This window comes from Megascapheus bottae, unplaced genomic scaffold (genome assembly GCF_031878675.1).
Source record: "Megascapheus bottae isolate mThoBot1 unplaced genomic scaffold, mThoBot2.hap1 HAP1_SCAFFOLD_43, whole genome shotgun sequence".
Classification (NCBI taxonomy): domain Eukaryota; kingdom Metazoa; phylum Chordata; class Mammalia; order Rodentia; family Geomyidae; genus Megascapheus; species Megascapheus bottae.
This window is the reverse complement of record NW_028327392.1, coordinates 213,412-235,550: the sequence shown is the minus strand read 5'-3', so window position 1 is coordinate 235,550 and position 22,139 is coordinate 213,412. Positions and strand designations below refer to the sequence as shown.

General features: G+C 41.9%; 1 long non-coding RNA gene across 2 annotated transcripts in view; it reads left to right on the top strand.

Moving 5' to 3' along the window:
* The first annotated feature begins 18,348 nt into the window (after positions 1-18,348).
* Positions 18,349-22,139, top strand: part of LOC150039918 (uncharacterized) — a 128,606-nt gene continuing 124,815 nt past the window's right edge. Inside the window, exons 1-3 of one of the 2 annotated variants that reach the window (XR_016534164.1) lie at positions 18,349-18,421; positions 19,572-19,665; positions 20,628-20,784. This is a non-coding gene — a long non-coding RNA (uncharacterized LOC150039918). Of the gene's footprint in view, positions 18,422-19,571; positions 19,666-20,627; positions 20,785-22,139 lie in introns of those variants that run through there. The other variant, XR_016534165.1, reaches the window with a different exon arrangement.

Below are 22,139 nucleotides of genomic sequence, written 5' to 3'. Positions count from 1 at the left end.
TTTTCAATATCATAGAAGAGCAAAGTTATTAGTATACTTCGGTAGCTACTTTAGAGAGTTATTCATGATAATTCTAAAAATAGTAACATTTATGGAGCCCAATCATAATAAATCCACTGCCTAGAAGCTCTTCAATAGTAAATTCATTTAGTCCTCATAATTCAAGTGCTATCATTACTTCTATTTTCCTGGGAAATTAGAAGTTTGGACAATTAGATATATCAAAAAATTAGTAAAGTAACAAATTCAGGATTTACACCCAACATAGTAATCTAATACCTTGGATAGCATGCAAGTAAGGGAATAGCTTTCTCTATTTTTTCTTATTCACTTGGTACCATAATGATGGACAGCTGTGGAGCAAAAACCAAGAGAATCAAAAAGGCCAATCAGAAATGATATTATTGAATTTTTCACATAAATTTCCACTAGAAATGTCTTCCTCCATTTCTGCTAAGTATCTTAAGAAATTGTGTGTGTACGTGTGTGTGTGTGTGTGTGTGTGTGTGTTTAAATTTGTCTTCTGTTGCTAACTGCAGAAAGGAACTTAAATGACATAATTAAATACAAAACATATTTTATTTCTAAATTGTTGTCATGGACTACAGTATAAAATTAAAATTGTGGGCTGGGAAGGTGGCTTAATTGTAGAGTGCTTGCCTAGCATGTAAAGCCCTGGGTTGGAATTCCCAGTATCACACATACATGCAAAAAGCTGGGAAGTTGCAGAGAGCTAACCTTGAGTAAAAAGAAGCTCAGAGACAGTGCTCAGGCACTAAGTTCAAGCCCCAGGACTGGCAAAAAAAAAGATTATTTATTTATTTATTTATTCATTGATTTACTTTTGTCTTCCTGCCTCAGGTTTATTGGTAGAATTGACACAGGCCACACCCCACCCTCTAGATGGCAGCCAGGGAGCCACAGCAGTTCACCTGTCATCACACTGGCAGACAAAGGTCTTCTCTGTGGGGCCTTCACAGAGCCCTCCAGCTTAGAGGCTGGAGTCAGCGCACCCTTAGGAGGCTGTGGCCTGAGCACCCTTAGGAGCTGGGGCCTGGGCCTTAGCTGGCATTGCAGCTGGAGTCTGGGCCTTGGATTGTGCCCTAGCCAAGGCCTGGGCCCTGGCCTTGGGCCAGGTGAGCCTAAGACCTTTGGAAATGTAGGAATGGATGTGATTCCCAAGCTTGGGGTGGGCGATGTAGGCAAGTTGCTGGAGCTTGCTGGTAGCCTGCTGTGGAACTTGTGTTTGTTGCTTTGGGCTTCTCAGGGTCTAATGGCCTTGGGCCACGTTCTCATGGCCTTGGCATCGTTGGCCTTCATCTTCTTAAAGCCCTTCTTGTTGTGCTTCTTAGCAACACGCATGTTCCTCAGGAACTTGGGGTCCTCCCCTTCAGAGATGCGTATCTTTGTGATCTGGGTGTCCTGACGCCATTTCTGTGCCATTTCCTGGACTGTTGTGTGCAGTGTGGTTCTTGGACGTGGCCATGTCTATCTGAACCGCTAACCCGCCGGAGCTGATGCACCTGGACTCAGGAGGGAAAATTTGTTGTTTAAAATTAAATTTTGTACAAGTTTCTTGTTAGGTGAAAAGACAATAGTAATTTATACAGCAGCCCAAAGAACTGAGCTGAAGGACACGAGAATATATCATGATTCCTGGCAGCTGCTCAGCGGGCTCAGCTATGAAGACCACAGTGGATAGCCAGCCCGGAGAGACGACCCTGAGAGCCTGACTGCCAATAAACCATGAAAGGGCGATAGGAAAGCTGTGACTCACGTCGTACAGCACCAGCATTGAGCAAAAACAGCTAAAGGAAAATACATTCATCCAGTACCAGCACAAACACACACAAAAACTTAAAATATAAAATATACCTAGAACTAAACCAGGGTGGTGGTTAATAGCCTGTGATCTGGAACTAGACTGCCATGTTTGATCTCAGTCTTCCCTGCTGGCCTCTCTCAGTCAAATTCACTGGGCCCCTAATTCTCCTATAAACAGTTGACAGTAACAGATCCTATTCCATTTGCAAGGCCCTTGAAACTGTTGGCTCAAGCAAGTGCTCGTTATGTTAGCTGCTGTTCCTATTTGCACAGTATACTTAGACACAAGTGAAGCTATTAGATAGCAAGATACTCTAGGTTTATGGCTACTGTCTAGACTGTAGACCAAACCTAAGTTAATTCTGTTGAAAATTGAATTGTTCATTCTGAAGACATGGTCCAGATTTCAGGGTCTCCTCCAAGGAGCTGAATCCAATGTAAGAGCACAAGAGTCCTTATTGCAAGCTCAAGCCTGGACTCAAGACCGACACTGACACAGCACGTCTGAATTGAGAGGCCTGACTTCCTGTTGTACACGGTTTCTCTAGGGTTAGCTCACAGGGTTGATGTATTATTAATTGATTGGCTAGTGCTAGGGGATATGTGCCGAGCTGCAGGGCGGCTGAAGGGCAGCTGGCCAGGGTATCTCAATGGTTATCACAGGATGTTTCGATGGTTATTTTATCCTGGGGCCTCAAATCACTGGGATGTAGGCTGTAATTTATTACTTTCTTTGAAACTGCTATCTCTGCTGGTTTAGAGTTAGTTCAGAGTGACCTTCCGGTGGGGCCTGCTAAAAAATACCTTTTTGCTGAAGTTCATACAACTTCAATATTAACTTAGGCTTCCCAGTGGTACACTGACACAGCCTCTGCTTAGCAAGTGTTGGGTCTTAGGTTTGATCCCCAGCACCAGGCACACATACACACACAAATACTTCTTGGAAATGTCCTTTTCAGACAACCTTCCCATAAGTATCACGTTTAGACTCCTACTGGCCTTTGGTAAAGTCATGATTGGCATTTACTAACATCTGACCAAATCTGAGCCCCAGTACCTGACACCTATAATCCTGGCTACTTAGTATGTGGAGCTGAGAGGATCAAGGTTCAAAGCCAATCAAGGCAGGGAAATCCATCAAACTTTTTCTGCAGTAAACCACATAAAAAAAATCAAAAGTAGACCTGTGCTTAAGTGATAGAGCATCAGCCTTGCACAAAATAGCTAAGCAACAGCACACAATCCATGAGTTCAAACCCAGTATCATCACACACACACACACACACACACACACACACACACACACACACACACACACACACACGTACTCTCGCACACAGGCACCACAAACCACCAGTTTATTCACACAATATTGCATAGAATGCATGCAATTAATAGAATAAGATTTGATTCATGTGCTAATTCCAAGAACTAGACATACTTTGATTACTGTGCTGTTAACACAGTCTTCTTACGTTACTTGTCTCCCATGGTCTTGCCTGTCTGGCCAGCTGCAAAGAGCCAAAGTTGGCAGTTGGAATGGAGCTCCTGTCACAGGTATTGGGGTTGGAGAGAAGCCAAAGTCAGAGGAGCTGGATAGCAGGAGGACTAGTGGTAGGCAATTATAGTAGTGAGGAGTGTTGTGCTTTATTTAATTTTTGTTATGTTTTGGGGTGTGTGTGTGTGTGTGTGTGTGTGTGTGTGTGTGTGTGTGTGTGTTTGTATTTGCCTGTGAGACTGTCCTGGGACTTGAACTCAGGGCGCAGACATTAAACTTATACTTTTTTTGGTTCAAGTTTTGTTCTTTGTGCCTAGAGCCACAAATCCACTTGTAGATTTTTGGTTGTTTCTTGGAGATAAGAGTCTCACTGACTCAGTACCAGCTTTCAATCACAGTCCTCATATCTCAGCCTCCTGAGTAGCTAGGATTAGTGACAAGAGACACAACGACCTGGCTGTCTGAAGTTTTAACAAGGACTACCTCGTGTAGTTTTCCTCAGAAAGACTACAATGTGGCAACGGGGAAATCCATATTGGACATTTGGAAACTGAGGCTCAGAGGAGGGAAGTTCCAACCCAGGGGGCACTGCCACGTAGGCACTCACAGCTTTGCTTCTCTGAAGTCCTGTCTCTGTGGCTTGCTGACCAGGCTCTTGTTTGAGCTATGGGTTTCTGTTGCTGCACACCCTCTTGTGGGGTGTCCCCTGAACACTGAGGACACTGGGGAGGGATCATCCTCTGGGATGTTCCTCATGAGCCCCACTGTGTGTGCAACGTCAGCCAAGGCCACCACCTTCTTCATGCCAGAAGTACCTACTCCCACGTGCAGTAGCCAAAATGTACTGTCTAGAAGCCCCCCTGCTTCTGCAGTCAGGGCAGTCCGCTGCCCTGGCATTGGGTGAACACCACACATTAGCCTACCTTCCTGGGGTGGCCACACAACAGCCCACGGGAGAAAGAGGTGCTCTCCCTTCTGCTCATCCATGCTACACTGACAATATTTGCTCTCCCGGGTGCCAGGGATCAATAATCCAAACTACACAGGGGGCTGAGATCTGAGGATTGTGGTTGGAAGCTGATTCAGGTAGAAACACCAGTCCACGAGACTTATATGTAATCAACCACAAAAAACCACATGTAGAACTGTGGCACAAGTACTAAAGCACACTCCCCTTGAAAGATAAAGCAAAAGAACAATGCCAAAGGCCTGAGTTCAAGCCTCAGTATTAGCAAAATCATAAATAGGGAGAGAGCAAGACAAGTACTATGTGTCTTGCCTATAATCCTAGCTACTTTTGCAACTTAACACCTTTGTATCTCAGCTTTATAAAAGCAATAAAAATTTTTATAAATGCTCTCTAAAAGGATGATGGAGAGGAGGGTAGTGACAGGAGGCAGAGGTCAGCTGTGTGTGGGTCTGGCAGATCCCTGTGCGGTGCTCAGGTGCTGTGTTTTCTTTGCCCAAAGTAGAGGGGGACCCCCTTAGCATAGGGCAAAATGCTAGGTATTGAAGGTCTTTCTTTGGAAGATTCTAGAGACACTGCAGGGAGCATGTGTGTGATTCTTGGGATTGGATGTGGTGGCTGCTGTCCCTCTCTGTTCCAGAGCCTGTGGGCCAATAACTGTCCTAGCCTCCATGTGGTCTCAGTTGTCCCCAGTGCCACTCAGTCACAAACTCTAAATCCAAGTGAACAGGGAACAGATTTACTAGATCCAAAGCAGATCTTGGTATGTAAGATGCAACCTTGTAGATGTTTTTGCCAGGCTTTGTGAATTCACGGAATGGCCTCCTATCTGGATCTGAACTATTCTGTGCTGCATTCTTTCACAATCACCTTTGGGCACCAGAAGGAAATAAAGACTCCCTAAGAAGCATCCTGTGTGGAAACAAACAAGAGCCTTAAGATGCGTCTTAGCAGCTGAAAACCAATGGCCCAAATCTCAGGAGATAATTTGGTCCCTGTTTTGTTCCTGTAATCAAGTGATAACAACTTCTCTGGAATTCTTCTAGGGACAATGTCTGAGCTCACTAGTGGTCAACCAGGCCACCGTGGGATTTGGGACTATTTTTTGTATGCAAGCTCTTCTCCCTGCCTTCCCCTAAGCCTCCCTATTTAACCTAAAATCCATATCTGTACCTCTGAAGACAGCTGAAGAAGTAGTGCTATCTTCCTAAGCCTGCTATAAACTAAATATCCTTTACCCACACTTCACCATATCACTTTATTTGGCTTCTCTAGGAGAGTGGCTGGACCTATTGTGCGTAGGGCTCCTTGATTTGATGGCTGGAGTCTAAAGTCCCAGTTTCAGGTACAATAATGGTGCAGACAGTTTCAGACTGGGTTTCTGATTTCAAACCTGGGCCCATATGGTTCTTCCTTTCATTAATCCAGAAGATAACAAGGGGGGCCGGGAGTTTGGCCTAGTGATTAAAGTGCTTGCCTTGCATGCATGAAGACCCGGGTTCGATTCTTCGGTACCACATACATTAAAAAAAGCCAGAAGTGGTGCTGAGGCTCAAGTGGTAGAGCTCTAGCCTTGAGAAAGTCCAAGGACAGTGCTCAGGCCCTGAGCTCAAGCCCAGGACTGGCAAAAAAAAAGAGAAGATAACAAGGACTTTCAATTAGTCCAGCACAAGGTGGCTCATGCCTGTAATTTAGCTACACAGGAAGCTGAGATGTGAGAATCAAGGTCCAGAGCCAGCCTGGGCAATCAAATCCAAGAGAACCTTATCTCCAGTCTTCCAGGAAAAAAGACAGAAGTGGAGCTTTGGCTTATCAGTTTTCTGCTTCAAGTAGAAATAGTTAAGGGAGAGCATAAGGCTCTGCTTAAAACCCTAGTACGAACACACACAGTCATGAACATGTGCACATATGGAGGCACACACACACAGACACACACACACACACACAGACACACACACACATACCACACACAAAGATTTCATAAAAAATAATAGCAAACTGATCACCAAGAAAAAGAGACGAGGCTGTTTTTTTTTTCCTTTCCTCTTTCTCTCTCTTTTTTTTTCTCGTATGTCAGCATGCTTGACCTCAAGGCCTGGGCCCTCTGTCTAAGCTTTTCATTCAAGGCAGGCATCCCACCACTTCGAGTCATAATGCTACTTCCAATTTTCTAGTGTTTAATTAGATGTTAGAAACTGAAAGTTTTTCCAGCTTGAGCAGACTTGAAACTGCAGTCCTCAGTCTCCTGTGCAGCTGAGATAACAGGCGTGAAATACTGGCCTCTCACATTTTTTATTCCCCTTTCTTTTCATCCGGTGTTCTCATTCTATATCCTTGGAAGAATGGGGGGAGGAATGGTGGGAGAAATGCAGCAGTGGTATTCTCTGGATATTATATTGAAAATAATCTCTAAAACTTGTAGGTGGGAGCTGGGCACCAGTAGTTCTAAAGTATAATCCTGGCTTCTCAGGAGGGTGAGATCTGAGGATCATGATTCAAAGCCATCATTGGCAAGAAAGTCTGTGAACTCTTATCTCCAATAACTATTCAGGAAAAGCTGGAAGTGATGCTGTGGCTCAAGTGTAGAATACTAGCCTTGAGCACAGAGAGGCTCAGGGACAAAGCTCAGACCCTGAGGGCAAGCCTCAGGACTGGCAAAAACCAAAAACTTGTGGGTGGGGATAGAGGAAAAAACTAGGAGATAGTGAGGAAATGGATGCCACTGTTTCAACATCAATATACACATGACCTGACTGTTGACATAATCCCTCTGCATATCATCTTTCCATGATCAGTAAGAAAAATGAAAGAATGTAAATTGAATTTAAAAAATTTATAGCTGTTCAATTGCCTATAACGTGTAGCTTTATGACCTCTCTGCATTCCCTCCCTCGTCACTCAGCTTCCTTCAGTAGAAGTGGGTTTTCTTTTCCCTTCCCCCTCCAGAGCTTTAAAATCTGCCAGAATCCTTGGGCCCCATTGTTTCTAGTCCAAGTCTCTGTCTCCTGAGAGGCCTGGGTCTGGCTAGCTCAGAGATACCTGTGCTCACAAATGGCTCTGGGCCAGAGCACCCAGAGTTCCCTGGGCCAACCTATTCTTGTTTATTAACCCAGGGAAGCTGTGTTAAATGTTTGCGGTTATGGTCTTGTGGTCTAGGTCTCTCCTAGGCCCTGGATTGGAGGAGGGCTCTCTGAGCACCGAGCAACAGGGAAAGTTGGGAGCATCTGAAGCTAAGAAATAACGGGTAAGGTACCATCTTCTCAACACCATACCCTAAAGCTACTACAAGCAAACTGGACTACTAATGGCTGAGCAGTAAAGGAAGGAACCCAGAGACAACAGTAAGGTAGATATTACAGGCAATTAAAAGGCTGTTTTGTATTCTATTTTATTTTTTGCCCAAGGCCTGGTATTTGAACTCAGAGCCTCATGTTCTCCCTTACCTATTTACACTCAAGGCTGGCACTCTACACCCTGACCCACAGCAATTTCCTGCTTTGTTTCTGGTCAATTGGATATCAGAGTCTCAGAGGCTTTTTTGCTTGGCCTGCCTCAAATTGCAATCCCAGTCTTCAGCCTAATGAGTAGCTACGACTACAGGCACGAGCAACCATCTTCTGATGATTTTCTGTTTTTGTTTCTGTTTTTTTATGGGCCTTTCTCTTGAGAAGGGGACATAATTCACCAACAGTTTATTGATTTAACATAGCTTAGCAGAATTAACCCAGTTCCTGTATTCTAGTCCTAACTTGCCTAATTCTAGCCTGCCTATCCAGTGCACATGCTGGACCCACCACTCTGACATCTCTTAGTTTCTAAGTCAAACAGGGCCTGCCAGTCAGTTCGTAGATGCAGTTCCCAGTCCTGTCATGGTGTGAGCTCTGGGGCCCCATCAGTCCTCATCAGTCCTCTCGGCTCAAGAGTAGCTCCAGTAGAGCAAAGATCCTCAAACCACAGTCTTGGTTAAGGCCAGAAGAATTGCTGACCCTTATTTTTGGTCTTTTGGTTATATTGGGCATTGGCTGTTCCTCTCTGGCCCAAACTCCTTCTTGTTTATTTTGCTTGGTTAGGGCCCAGAAAAGTCTCTTTTCAATTAGTTGTGCCCAGGGGTGTGATGGGTTCTTACCTTTTGACCTATGGCAAGGTGTCTGGTTCTTAACCATTTGCAATTACTCTATCCCGTGTGCCTGGATGCTGGCCATTTCCATCGTTACTGCCACATGCCCTATTCTAGTGGTTTTATCTCTTATGGCCATATGCCTTTAGATACAAGTTGGCATTAACAATATACTTCTAGACGTAGTTTAGCTATATTTCATCCCATTGTTTTTCATTCTAATCATATTCATTATATTAGTATTTTCACATCATATTTATCTAGTATTTTCATAATATATTCATTATTCTAGTATTTTCCCATCCTATTCATTATGTTAGTATTTTCACATTATTACCCCCTGTTCTACCTTCATATCTTTATGGTCAAAACAGCCTTGAACTCAAGGCCTGAACCCTGTTCCTGAGCTTTCTCAAACAAGGTTAGTGCTGTACCACTTTCTGTCACAGCACCACTTACTGTTTTCTGATGGGTAATCGGAGAGATGAGTTTTTATTGATATTATTGCCAAGGTTGACTTGGAATTCCAGTGTTCAGATCTCAGCTTTTCAAGAAGCAAGGATTACAGGCGCATTTGCTGCCTGTTTATTAATTATAACCTTCGGACATCCAAGCCTATACATCTGGTATTTTAGCCTTTTTCTAGGGGAAACCTAGGTCTCACCTGGGGACATGAGTGAGCACATGGCCAAAATCGAGTCCAAGGTGACCAGAGGGGTCCAAATTGGTCCTCTATGCAGTGGAGGTGCCATGCTCCCTGGGCCACATGTTCTGGACATTTGAGACATCACAGAAATCCAGCATGCTCCTGGCCACTGTGTGTGCGTGTGTGTGTGTGTGTGTGTGTGTGTGTGTGTGTGTGTGTGTGTGTGTGTGGTTATTGGTCCTTAAACTCAGGGCCTGTGACCTAGTCTTTGGAGAAAAATTAAGAAAGATGAGCAAGCAAGAAGGAAGGAAAGCAGGCAAGCGGGTGCTCAGGTGGTAGAGCAGTACCCTGGCTACAACGGCCCCCACTCCGGGGCCAGGGCCAGGGGGACCCATGTGAGGTTCTGCACCTCACATAGGACAAGGAAGGCCATAGGCCTGAGGGGCCCTGAGGAACTGAACTTTGCCTAGTCCTACCATGTGTGGAAGGGAGCAGCGTGACTGGGAAGACAGGACATTCTCCCAAAGCTCCCAAGCACATCCCCTACCCAAAGAGCAGAGCAAGGAGGTTTCCAGTCAAGGAACCCAAGGCCTCATATCCCACCCTCCCCTGTTTACCAATTTATGCCTAGCATATGAGGACTCAAATGTGTTCAGAAAAGGGCTTGGCATTGAGGTAGAAATACACAAAGGCACGACAGGCAACTACCTGTTATTCACACATACGGCAGGCGAGTGATAACCTTACAAAACAGAGGACATCAGAAAGGTTTTCTGTAAGCAGGGGAGAATTAACCCTCAATAGACCCTGTCCTGAAATAGCTAACAATTTATAAAACCAAGAGAAAGAGATCCGGAAGTTTGGCCTTGTGGTAGAGTGCTTGGCCACCATGCACGACGGCCTGGGTTTGATTCATAGGTACCACATACATAGTAAAAACCAGAAGTGGTATTGTGGCTTAGGTGGTGGAGAGAAGGCCTTGAGAAAGCCATCATGTTCAAGCCCCATGACTGGCAAAAAACAAAAACAAAAAAACCCCACCAAAGCCAAACAAAATAAACAAACACAAATCTTAAGAGTAGGAATCAATTTGTTTATAAGTGACTAAAATGTTTCCAAAATTAGAGCTAAAAGGAGCAAATTATGTAGTACTCATATAAATGATATAAATCATACAGAAGCTTGATAAGGATTACTAAAGTTACCCATGTGTTGACCTCCTGTATCTTATCTGAGTAGTCCTAATTGTAAGTGATATATTTTCCTTTGACATTTGGGTGAAATTAATAAAAGAAAGAAATCACATGCGGATAGACCTGGATGCCAGTAGCTCATAGGTATAATCCTAGATACACAGGAGACTCTGAGGTTTAGGGTTCATAGCTACACGAGACAGGTAAATACAAGAGACCACTATCTTTACTTAACCAGTAAAAAGCAAGAAAGTGGATGCTCCAGTGTTGTGATACAAAACCAGTCATAATCAAATGCCAAGCATTTGAGCCTCAGATTTCTAGCCTTACTCTACACAGACACACACATACAGATGTTACCAATTCCACACACTACTAAGCCTAATTAGCTTTATATCATATTCATACGGTATATGCTATATATACTGGGCTTCATTGGATTGCCTCCATTTTTATGAAGCTCAGTATTAAGTGTAAAATAAATATATGCCATCATCAATTAAAATGTGATACCCAAATCACTACACTTCTAGTAGGACAGATAAAATTTAAAAAGCCAAAACCACATGGGATCACCAAGGAATAGAGCAATTGGAACATCATACATCACTTTGGATGTAATGTTGGGAAAATCTGACATTTTCATAAAATTAACATTATGAGCTAGTAATGATTTTCCAGAATATTTCCCTGAGAAAATGCAAGTATTTTTCTAAACCAAGACTTCTATGGACTGTGTAGCCCAGGCTCAGTGGCTCACACCTCTAATTCTAGCTACTCAGGAGGCTGGAATTGAGAGTATCTCTGTCCAGGGCCAGACCAAGCCAAGTGCTTGCAAGCCCTCATCTCAACAATAAATATCTGGGCATGGTGACTCATGCCTGTCATCCCAGTTCTGGAAGAAGCCAAAGTAGGGGGCTAGAGGTCCAGGATGGCCTGGGATAAAGGAAGGTCCTATCTGAACAATAACCAAAGCTAGCCAGAGGTATGTTTCAACTGGTTAAAAATTAATCAACCCTAAACCTTCCCTGGCAAGCACAGCCTCTGAGTTCACTCACTCTAAGCATACCAAAAAGAAGACACAACCGTAAACAGGAAAAAGAGAGAATATCTGTAACAGTTGTAGGTTTCACAGCCTAAAAATACAAACACACCTGATGTCAATGAATAGAATGAATGAATAAAATGTAATGAGGTACTATTCCAAAAGACAAAAAGAATGCAAAGAGTTCATGTAATAGTTTAAATGTATTTTTTTCAGAATGAAAGAAGTTTCATATGGAAGAGTGCTTTGTGCATTGTTACATTTATATGAAGTTCTAGAAAAAGGAATAAAACTAAACTATGGTAGGAAAGAGTTAGTATAGCTCTGGTATGGTGAAGCTTATCTGTCAGCAGCTCCTAGGAGGATGAGACAGAAGGATCTGGAATTCAAGGCCAACTAGGCTATCCCTCAGACCTGGTCTCAAAAGAAAAAAGATGAAACAGAGAGGTGGGGAGGGAGGGTGGAGGGGAAGAGGAAGGAAGGTGAACAGGAGGGAAGGAAAGAAGAAAGAGAGGTAGTGAGAGATGGAGGAAGGAAGGAAGGAAGTTAGTTGGGTATGTTGGCACATGCTTTTAATCTCAGCCCCTTTTGAGGTAGATGGAGTGAGAAGAAAATGCTAATATTTACCACATTGAGGAATTAAAAAACAAAAGTACAGAAAAAGTATTCAATCTACATGAATGAAAATGATGATACTTTCAAAACTGAATATAATTCAAAGAATGGAGAGTTGGTATGAGAGCAGAAATGGAATTAAAGTGTGCATGTCTGATGCTCAATTTATCTCTATTTTATTTTCTTTGAACAGTAGGTAGACAAATAAAATTGGAAAGAGCATTCCCAAAAGATCATCCTGAACTTCAGAAAAGTTTTCTAAGCCAGGCAGAGTGGCTCATGGCTGGAATACTAGCTAGTCAGGAGGCTGAGATCTGAGGATCTGGTTCAAAGCCAGCCTGGGCACAAAAGGACCTAAGACTCTATCTCAAATTACCTTCTAGATAAGGGGAAGTGAGGCTTGGCCCAAGGGTAGGGCGGTAGCCTTGAGCTGAAGAGCTCAGGGGCAGTGCCCAAGCCAACTTCAAGCCCCATGACCCACAATGCACAACAAAAAGAAAAGAAAATAAATTTTTCTAATGAGGAAATGTTAGAATTTCTAAATTTTTGCAGAAAGCATGTATTTTAAAATCTAATATATTATATATATTGTTCTATCGTTCACTGAAACTTCAGTTGTATTTTGTACTTTATTTTCTACTGCTACATGTATTTAATTGCACCAGTTATTTTAAGACAGGGTTTTGGTTTTTGCCCAAGGTGTATGTGGACAATGACTCTCCTATTTCATACTCTGCCACAGATGATAGGAGCATGGCGCCACGGCTGGATTTCTCTGTTGAGATGGAGCCTCAGTAACTTGCATGGCCTATGGTCTACAACCATCCTCTCAATCTCAGTTTCTCATGGAGCTGAGATGGCAGGCATGAGCTACTGGGCTAAACTTTAAATTTTCTATACTTCATAAAGATGAGAAACAAACTTCTGGTGTCTTGATTATTCATTCATGAAGCCAGCAGGTACTGATGTTTATACTTCAGTGACATGATGCAAAGACAAAGCTTTGGTGTCTCAGACACAAAAGAAGTGCCCCAATCATACCTCTTCCAGTAAGAACTCACTACATGATAGTCACACCGGGTCACATTTTCTTCCCTTTTACTTTTTACCTCCATTTCTGCTCGGAACTTGGATCCCTCCCTCTTGATTTTTAAGTTTTGTTTTCAGTTCAGGATATCATTTGTGCTGCATATGGTATTTTTATTTACTTCAGGAAATGCATTAAGTGGTCAGGTACTGGTGCTCAGGTCTGTAATCCTAGCTACTCAGGAGGCTGACTTCTGTGTATCATGCATGGAAGTCAGCCCAGGCAGGAATGCCCATCATTCTCTTCAATTAATCAGAAAAGAAGCTGGAAATGGAGGTGTGCTGCGCTTCGAGTGTGCCAGCCTTGAGCAAAACAGGCAAGAACGTGGGAAAGGCCCTGAATTCAAGTGCCAACACTACCACCTCCCAAAATAACTCATGAGGAGAAATCTAGGCATATCCATGTGTAAGCAAGTATGAGGAGTTGCTCTGAACTGTAGCATGGAAGACACACACACACACATACATATACTCACACATACATACACACACACATACTACTTAAATAGCTGTTAGTTATCATTACTACATCTATGACTACTTATCTGCTATAAAATGTATAATGTGATGCCTTGACCTCAATGAGTTATTCCCTTACTATAGACATTTTCTTGGTAGGTCATGGAGCTTGAACTCTGAACGTGGGTGTTGTCCCTGAGCTCTTCAGGTCAAGGTTACTGCCCTTTCCCTTGTGCCACAGTCCCACTTCCACTATAGATATTCTTTAGAGACAGCTGTCTTTGCCTACATATGCTGCCTTTAGAGTGTTTAATTGTAGGGGTACAGCTTGTAACACTCAATCCCCTTTGTATTTTACTAGTTAATTATATCTCCTTAGTGTGCATAGTTTAATAGTTTAAATAGATGTGAGACTGGCATTTAGCCACTTTATAGTAGGGTATTTTTTAGATATGATCAAAATTTACCACTAAATGTGCAAAATACAAGTGAGAAACTTTACACATATGAGCAGGTTGTAGGATAGTTTGAGGATTATTGTTCAAAGCCAGCTTGGGCAAAATAGTCACTTTGAAATCTTATATCCAAAAAACTACTCAGAAAAACTCACAAAGACACTGTGGCTCAAGTGGTAGAGCTCTAGCCTTGAAAGTGAAATGGCTCAGGGACAATGCCAAGTCCCTGGCTTCATCCCCAGGACTGCATCAAAAAACAAGTGAGAATATAAAGATTGTATGCAAAGTCCATGAAGATGGCAAGGACTGTTTCTCTGGACAATGCTGAGTCACAGCAGAGGCCCTTGCTCTTTTTCTGAAATATTTCAGCATGAAAGGACATTTGGGTAAAGCAGCCTCTCTCTCTCTCTCTCTCTCTCTCTCTCTCTCTCTCTCTCTCTCTCTCTCTCTCTCTCTCTCTCTCTCTGTCTCCCTCCCTCCCTCCTTCCCTCTCTCTCTCTCTCTGTCTCCCTCCCTCCCTTCCTCCTTCCCTCTCTCTCTCTCCCTCCCTCCCTCCCTCTCTCTCTCTCTCTGTCTCTCTCTGTCTCTGTCTCTGTCTCTCTGTCTCTGTCTCTGTCTCTGTCTCTGTCTCTCTCTTTCTCTTTCCTTTCTTTTCTCCTATTCTCCTCCCGTTCTTCTTCCTTCTTCTGCTTTCCGCATCCTTCTCTTGTAATTATTTATCATAGCATCAATTTAAGGCCTGGCCCTTTTGTTTGGCTTTTTCACTCAATATTGGTTGTCCACCCCTTGAGGACCCCCCTCAATTCTGTTTTTTTCTACTGGGATTCGGGAATCTGCTACATTTTTCTGCTGAGGTTGGCTTTGAACTACTATCCTCAGAACTCACCCTCCAGAGTATTTAGGATTACAGTTGTGAGGCTCTAAAACTCTATAAATGATTGTGTTTTATAATTAACTGAGAGTTGTAGTCCTACTTTGTCTAAAAATGATCATAAACTATTATTGGTCATCATTAACCCCAAGAATGTATCTGATCTCATTTGTTTGAAATAGAATAAAGTCACATTCTGCATTTTGAGGATAATTTGCTTTTAGCCTTTAGGTTCAAAACTACTAGCTGTGTGCTAGTAGGTCAGGCTTGTTACCCTAGCTACTGGGGAAACTGAGATCTGTGCATCAATGGTTCAAAGCCATAAGGGCAAGAAAGTCTGAGAGACTCTTATCTGCAAGTAACTCTCTAAGAGCTGGATGTGGAACAATGGCTAAAGTGATCATGTACAGCCTTGTGCAAAAAGCTCATGGACAATGCCCAGGGCCTGAGTTCAAGTCTCAGCACTGGCACACATGCACAAGTATTAGGACAATATAAATATGTGGTAGGCAGTCAGTAGTGTATTGGAATTGGCTGGGCAAATCTGTGAAAGCTTTTTAGAGCTTGATAAATGTCTTACTAGGTCAACACATGGTGTTCTAATGCTAGATGTTTTGAGTCCATTTTCCACTCATGAAACAAAAACCTGAGAATGAACGTCTAAATCAAGAGAGGTTTAAGCAGGGCATTATTGGCTCTGACTTGTAATTCTAGCTGCCCAGAAGGCTGAGAACTGAGGATTGCAGTGCAAATTGAACTTGGTTTGCAAAGGGTATGAAGCTCTTATCTTCAGTTAACAAGAAGATGGAAAGAACCAAAAATAACAGAAATCCTGGCCAAGTTTGAGAGATCAGTGCTGCAGCTTCAAGAGCTATTTCGTGGCAACCAGCTGGTTTTCACCCATCTTCTTCCAGATGGTTTAGCAGAGTTTGGCTGGCTCTTGCTCCACTGACCTTCCCTCAGAGCTCAGTGAGGATGCCCCTACCAGCTGGGCTGGCAGCCTGCAGGTGGACTGCAGTCCATCCAAGCCCGCCCCGCGGCCCCACCCACCCGGGCTTAGACACGCCCCTCCTGCCCAGAGGACCATGGGAGCTGCTTGCCTGGAATCCCTGTGGAAGGCACAGTTGGAGGCCAAGGGACAGGGGCTCTTGGTAGACCTACTAAAGGAGCATTTGGAGATTGTCGTACATTGACTTTACCTTAAAATAGTACTGCAGTTATAATTTAGATGTTTATTTATGTATAGTTTACTTATCATTAAGAAGTTGTTCGTTTATTTCGTGGGGAGTGGGTCCTGAACTGGGGTGGGGAAAGGTCTGGATTTCTTGCTCACGGTTAGTGCTATACCATTTGAACCACACTACTTAGGGCTTTCTGGTGGTAAATTGGAGATAAGAGTCTCCTGGACTTCCCTGTCTAGGTTGCCTCCAAACGGTCATCCTGAGATATAGAATGAAAGATGTTTGCCACTAACAACCAACTAAAAGTTTTCTTAATAATAATACTGTCATTTTTCATATATTCCAGTTTCACTCAATAACTTACAAAAAGTTGTTAAGACTTACAGAGAATATTGATTTGACAATTGTAAGTTAACTTGATGAAGAGGTCACCACTGAAATTTATATATCAACTTTTTCTCTCATAAAAGTTTAAAATTTCTGAATAAGATGAAAATTTAGGGCTGGGAGTTTGGCCTAGTGGTAGAGTGCTTGCCTAGCATGCAGGAAGACTGGGTTCAATTCCACGGTACCACATACATAGAAAAAACCCGGAAGTGGTACTCAGGCTCAAGTGGTAGAGCTTTAGCCTTGAGAAAGTCCAAGGACAGTGCTCAGACCCTCAGCTCAAGCCCAGGAATGGCAAAAAAAAGATGAAAATTTATCCAAGTTTTCAAGATAGTCAAGACTTGTTTGTTACAGTTTTAGGTACAGAATATTAACGTTTGCAAGTAAGCTCTGTTCTTGGGTACCTCATTCCTGTAATTCTAGCTAGTCAGTAGACTAAGAGCTGAAGATGGTGGTTTGAAGCTAGGCCACGCAGGAACGTCCATAGTTAACCAGTGAAAAGTGGAGGAGAGTGGCTCAAATGGTAGAGCACAACCTTTAAGTTAAAAGCTACAAGGCAGACTTAGAGACTGAGGTTGTGTCTGTGCCAGTACAGTCCCCAAAAAGGCCAAAATAAAATACAAATTGTATGGCATCTGCTTACTATAGGAATGTCACACTCATGATCCTTCTGCCTCCAGAGTAGCTGAGATTGAAAGCATGTACCATCATACTCAGTTTCTCCTTCTTGTCCTTCTTCCTTCCTTCCATTTACTGTGCTTCTTCTTTTGGGACAAAGTCTGAGACAAGGAGAGCCTAGTTGGTCTTGAATTCCAGAGCTTTCTGTCTCAGCCCTCTGGGAGCTGTTATTACACATAAGCTTCACCATAGCTGACATATTATTGTTTCCTACCATAGTATAGTTTTTGCATTTTTTAGGAACACTGCAGAATGCACCATTTCATATAAAATTTGTTTCGTTCTGAGATACTTACATTTATTACATAAACACTCTGCATTATTTTCTTGGTTTTTATTTTTTTCCTTGTTACACTTAGTGAAGTTTGAACTCAGAGGCTTGCGCTTGCCAGGTAGTTTGGGGTTGATTTTATTTTAACCATTGAGCCATACCCCTTGTTTGCTTTGTGCTTGTGATTGTCTGAATAGGGCCTTCCTTTATCCCAGGCTGTCCTGGACCTCTATCCCCTTATTTATGCTTCTCACAGAACTGGGATGACAGAATGAATCACCACGTCCAGCTTTTTATTGTTGAGATGAGGGATTGTGAGTACTTGCCTTAGTCTGGCCCTGGACAATGATATTATCAATTCCAGCCTCCTGAGTCACTAGAATTAGAGGTGTGAGCCACTGAGCCTGGGCTACACATTCTATGGAAGTCTTTCTTCAGATGCATTTATTTTTCTCAGGGAAATATCTGGAATATAAGTGCTAGCTCATAAAACATAAATGTAAATTTTATGAAAATGTCAGATTTTTTCCTCCAATATTGTATCCAAAATAATGTAGAAGTGTTAAAATTGCTCTGTATCCTTGATGATCCCATGTGTTTTGGGCTTCTTAAATTTCTCAGGCTAAATGTGTAGTGATTTTGGCCTTTCATTTTAATTGTTGATGAGGTACATTTATTCGAGACTTACTCCGGGGCTTCATCAAAATTTAAGTCATATGAAGCCCTGTATATATAGTAATTATATTATGAATATATTATGAATACATGGAGCTTTTGGGCTAGTAGTTTGTTCATAAAATCTGAAACGAAAAAGTATGAAATATTCAGAACTGGTACATCCAGAGAGCGGAATGCTTTCCTAGGTAGGAGCAGGGAATTAGTGTGTCGAAAAGATTGTAAATTATATAGTATTTTAATTAAGGATTACTCCTTGACAACAGCATGTAGCTTCATCATGTACATAGTGTGTATGAAGCGTCAAATTAAAGACAAAAAGAAAAATAGCATTTTGATACCAATAATACATTTATATTGTCATTTTTCCACAGGTGCAGATGCCCTTGGCACCAGAGATGTAATCACACCATCTAATATATTTATGAACATTACTGGGACTATGATACTGAGGTAAAAATCTCAGTCTAGTTGTTTTTTTTTCTGTGTTGATCTTTTGCTTAGTGGCAAGACATATGTATAAAGATTTTCTTTGAGCTAGGCACCAGGGACTCATGCCTGGAATCCTAGCTACTCAGGAAGCTGAGATCTGAGGATCAGATGGAAGCCAGTAGTGGCAGCAAAGAATCAGAAGTGGAGCTATGACTCAAGTGGTAGAACGTTAGCCTTGATTGAAAAAAGGAAAAGGATACCATTTAGGCCCTATGTTTAAGCTTACTGTGTTAGAAAACAAGAGCAGGCAAGTTTGTATTTCAATGTAATCTGCTTTTTTGCCTTTCTTAAGTAAGCAGATTTAAAAACATAGAAAAGTGTTATTAGTGAAGAGACTTAATTCGCAGCAGTGCTATTAATTGGAATAAAAGAAAAGATCATGAGAAAGAACATGTATAGAAATTTAGGGTTATGTGCTTTCTTCAGCAATAGATATTTGAATATCATAAGTAAAGGACTGTGATTAGCTGAAGATACCTGAGGTCAAGTATTTATTTTTTCTTTTAATTGTTACACAGCATTTCACAGAAAAATTCTGAAGCAATGAATAGTGATGAATATAAAGATAAAAACTAGTCATAGAAACTGTTACCATACAAAAAGTTTCAAAATTATCTCCTAGACTTCCATAACCAGTTAGATTGCTGATGTCTTTGAATATTAATATGTTCAGATAATTCCTCCCTGAATACAAGTACCTATGTGCAGATATGATTATACAATCTATCATCTGTAAGTCTGTCTTTTCTATCTGTCATTTATGTACTTCCTGGTATTGGAATTGGGGCTTGAACTCATGATTTGTCCTTCTGTTTTGCTTTTATTCCCAAAATTCCTGGTTGAACTATGCACCCTAGCTATCACTCTGTGTGTCAGGAAGTTGTGACTGGACATAGGTGTTTGGATTCCTGGTCAATGGCTCTACATCTTAAAAAGACATACTGGCCATACAAGTCGTGTATCAGCCCCTCTATTCATGATCTTTCATGTCATATACATGTTTCTCACATTTTCCTGTCCCATTCCTGCTAAGAGAGGAAGTTCAAGCATCTTGTCAGAATGTGATCTCCACATCTCCCACTGGCTCATTGTTCATCCCATTATTCTGCAGACTCCTTGCTTAGTTCTTTTGAAGAAGTGTGCTGCTCAGTCCTCTGAGGCTGAAGAACTAAGGATACAAACTCCAGTGAAGGCACGAGGGCAAGGTAAGTAGTCCAATTTACTTCTAAAAAGTCATTTAACGGAAATTTTCTCAACAGATTTACTGTTATGTTAAATGGTCAATCAAAATGATAGCTAATAAAGGTAAGCTTAGAAGTAGATCCACAGAATAATTAAAGTAGTACACTGCATTTGCCTTTTTCATTACAGGTCAAAAGTGACCTTGTGAATTGATAATTTTTTAAGTCATCAAGCTCTCTGAATAGGATCAGTGGAGCAAGCCACAGAATGGGGCTTCGTAATGAGTTTCACTATCCACTCCTGCCCCTGGCCCTACTGTTTACTTTTTTTTTTGCCAGTGCTGGGCTTGAGCTCAGGGCCTAAGCACTGTCCTTGGATTTTCTCAAGGCTAGAACTCTACCACTTGAGTCTCAGCACCATTTCTGGCTTTGATCTATGTATGTGTTACTGAGAAATCGAACCAGGGTCTTCGCGCAAGCTAGGCAAGCACTCTACCACTATGCCAAACTCATGCCCCCCCCTACTGTTTCTTTTTATCCTGTTGCTTCAATTGCACCCAATAAATTAGCCACCAAAATGGTTCCATGCACTTATCTTGGGTAAGCTTCTGTATATATTCAAGTGATGAAGATCTGGGTCACTGAAGTAATTCCTGCTAGGCCCGGGAGCATGGCCTAGTGGTAGCCTCTTGCCTTGCTTGCATGAAGTCTTGGGTTCGATTCCTCAGGACCCCATACACAAAAAATGCTGGAAGTGGTGCTGTGGCTCAAGTGGTATTGCTCTAGCCTTGAGAAAGCCAAAGGTCAGTGTTCAGGCCCTGAATTCAAGTCCCAGGACTAGCAAAAAAAATGCCCTTGGTTACTTTGAATACTTGAGGATTTGCACTTTTGCTTCTTTAAGGATCAAATTTTCTTTTGCTCTAAATACCATGATTTATCTGATTTTAGTAGGTGAGACTGATAAAAGATAATGGTTTTCTCGGCAGGACATGACTCAGTCTAATGCAGCAGAAGGGCAAGACATGTGTGAGAGAACATAACCTTTGGTATGTTCATTATTTACATTCTATCTTCTCCTATAAGGGGTCTTTGTATTTTCAATAATATAGCCAAAGGAATTTATATCCCAGGTTACTCTAAACAATCAGTGGGACAAAGCATTAAGTGCTCTGTAATTCATTTCATAAGTATGAATATTGGGACACTCCTTAGAAATGTCAATATCTTATATTCAACATGATACTTAGAGTTATACTCAAAAGGATGATTATGATTTGTGCTTCTGATAATAAATATGCCTCATGTAGATGGGCACGGTGTCTCATGCTTGTAATCCTAGCTAGTGAGGAGGCTGAGATCTGAGGATCAGGGTTCAAAGCCAGCCCTGGCCCTAATGTTCATAAGACACTTATCTCCAATTAACCACCAGAAAAATGGAGGTGGTGCTGTGGTTCAAGGGGTAGGGCAATAGCCTTGGGCTGAGGAGCTCAAGGAAACACCCAGGCCCAGAATTCAGGTCCTACATCCAAGAAAAATAAAAAAAATAAGTAAATATGCCTCATGTGATAAAAGTTTAAATCCCAATCGAAGACTAAGCATTCTGAAATGTGAATCCTATTTTGTTACTAACTCTTAGCTTCTTTCGAATTCGATAATTCTCAGAGGTTTCAAATTCATAATTTCATATTAAAATCATTAGTGCCAAAGATTTGGGCAGAAATATATCGTGTGCTGTGCTGTGAACTTCAGTATGTGGATTGAGCGAGTGAAGAATCTGACATAATCTAACTAGTTGTGTCTGAGAGGTGTTTGAGAAGGGTGTTTAATATCACAAAAAAACAGAATATTTCATTTTAATGAATTGGATCAGAAAATAAAATCAAATGTTTATTGGCTAATTTAGATATAGCTCAGCATAGATTCACATTGGATATTTTGCTGTGAATACACACAGATTAAAGAACCAATATGCATGATAACCAAATGGAAGAAAGCCCAGGAACCCATATATACAATAGGAACTTAGGAAACATGGCTTCATGCCATGTTAAAATTGTGTTATATATTCAAAACTGAATCAGTTTCCCTTTCTGAATATTAACCTATGGAGACACCATCGGTGAACAAACTACGCATGTTTGCATTGTATTGACATAATGGACAAGGTATCTGTCATCAAAGAATTTTAGCTCTAGCACCCCTTCCAATGAAGATGTTGAGAAAGATTTAAATTTCCTTTGTTCCTGAGATGGAAGCCAGAAGGAGGAAAAGTCCCTATTCAGACAACGGATTTCCTAATGAGACCTTGATCCTCCATGGAAAGAAAGCTGAGAGACAAGTGAATCTCTAGGAGGATCATTGTCCAGGGAGACGAGCAGAGCATGCCTAGGTTCATCATTTTACCCTGACAGTCAGGGGTTGAGCAGTTGTCAGCTAGAAAGATACCCATTATCCTGGTGTTTACGTTGTAATCAATTGGAAAGAAATTTTGCCAAAAG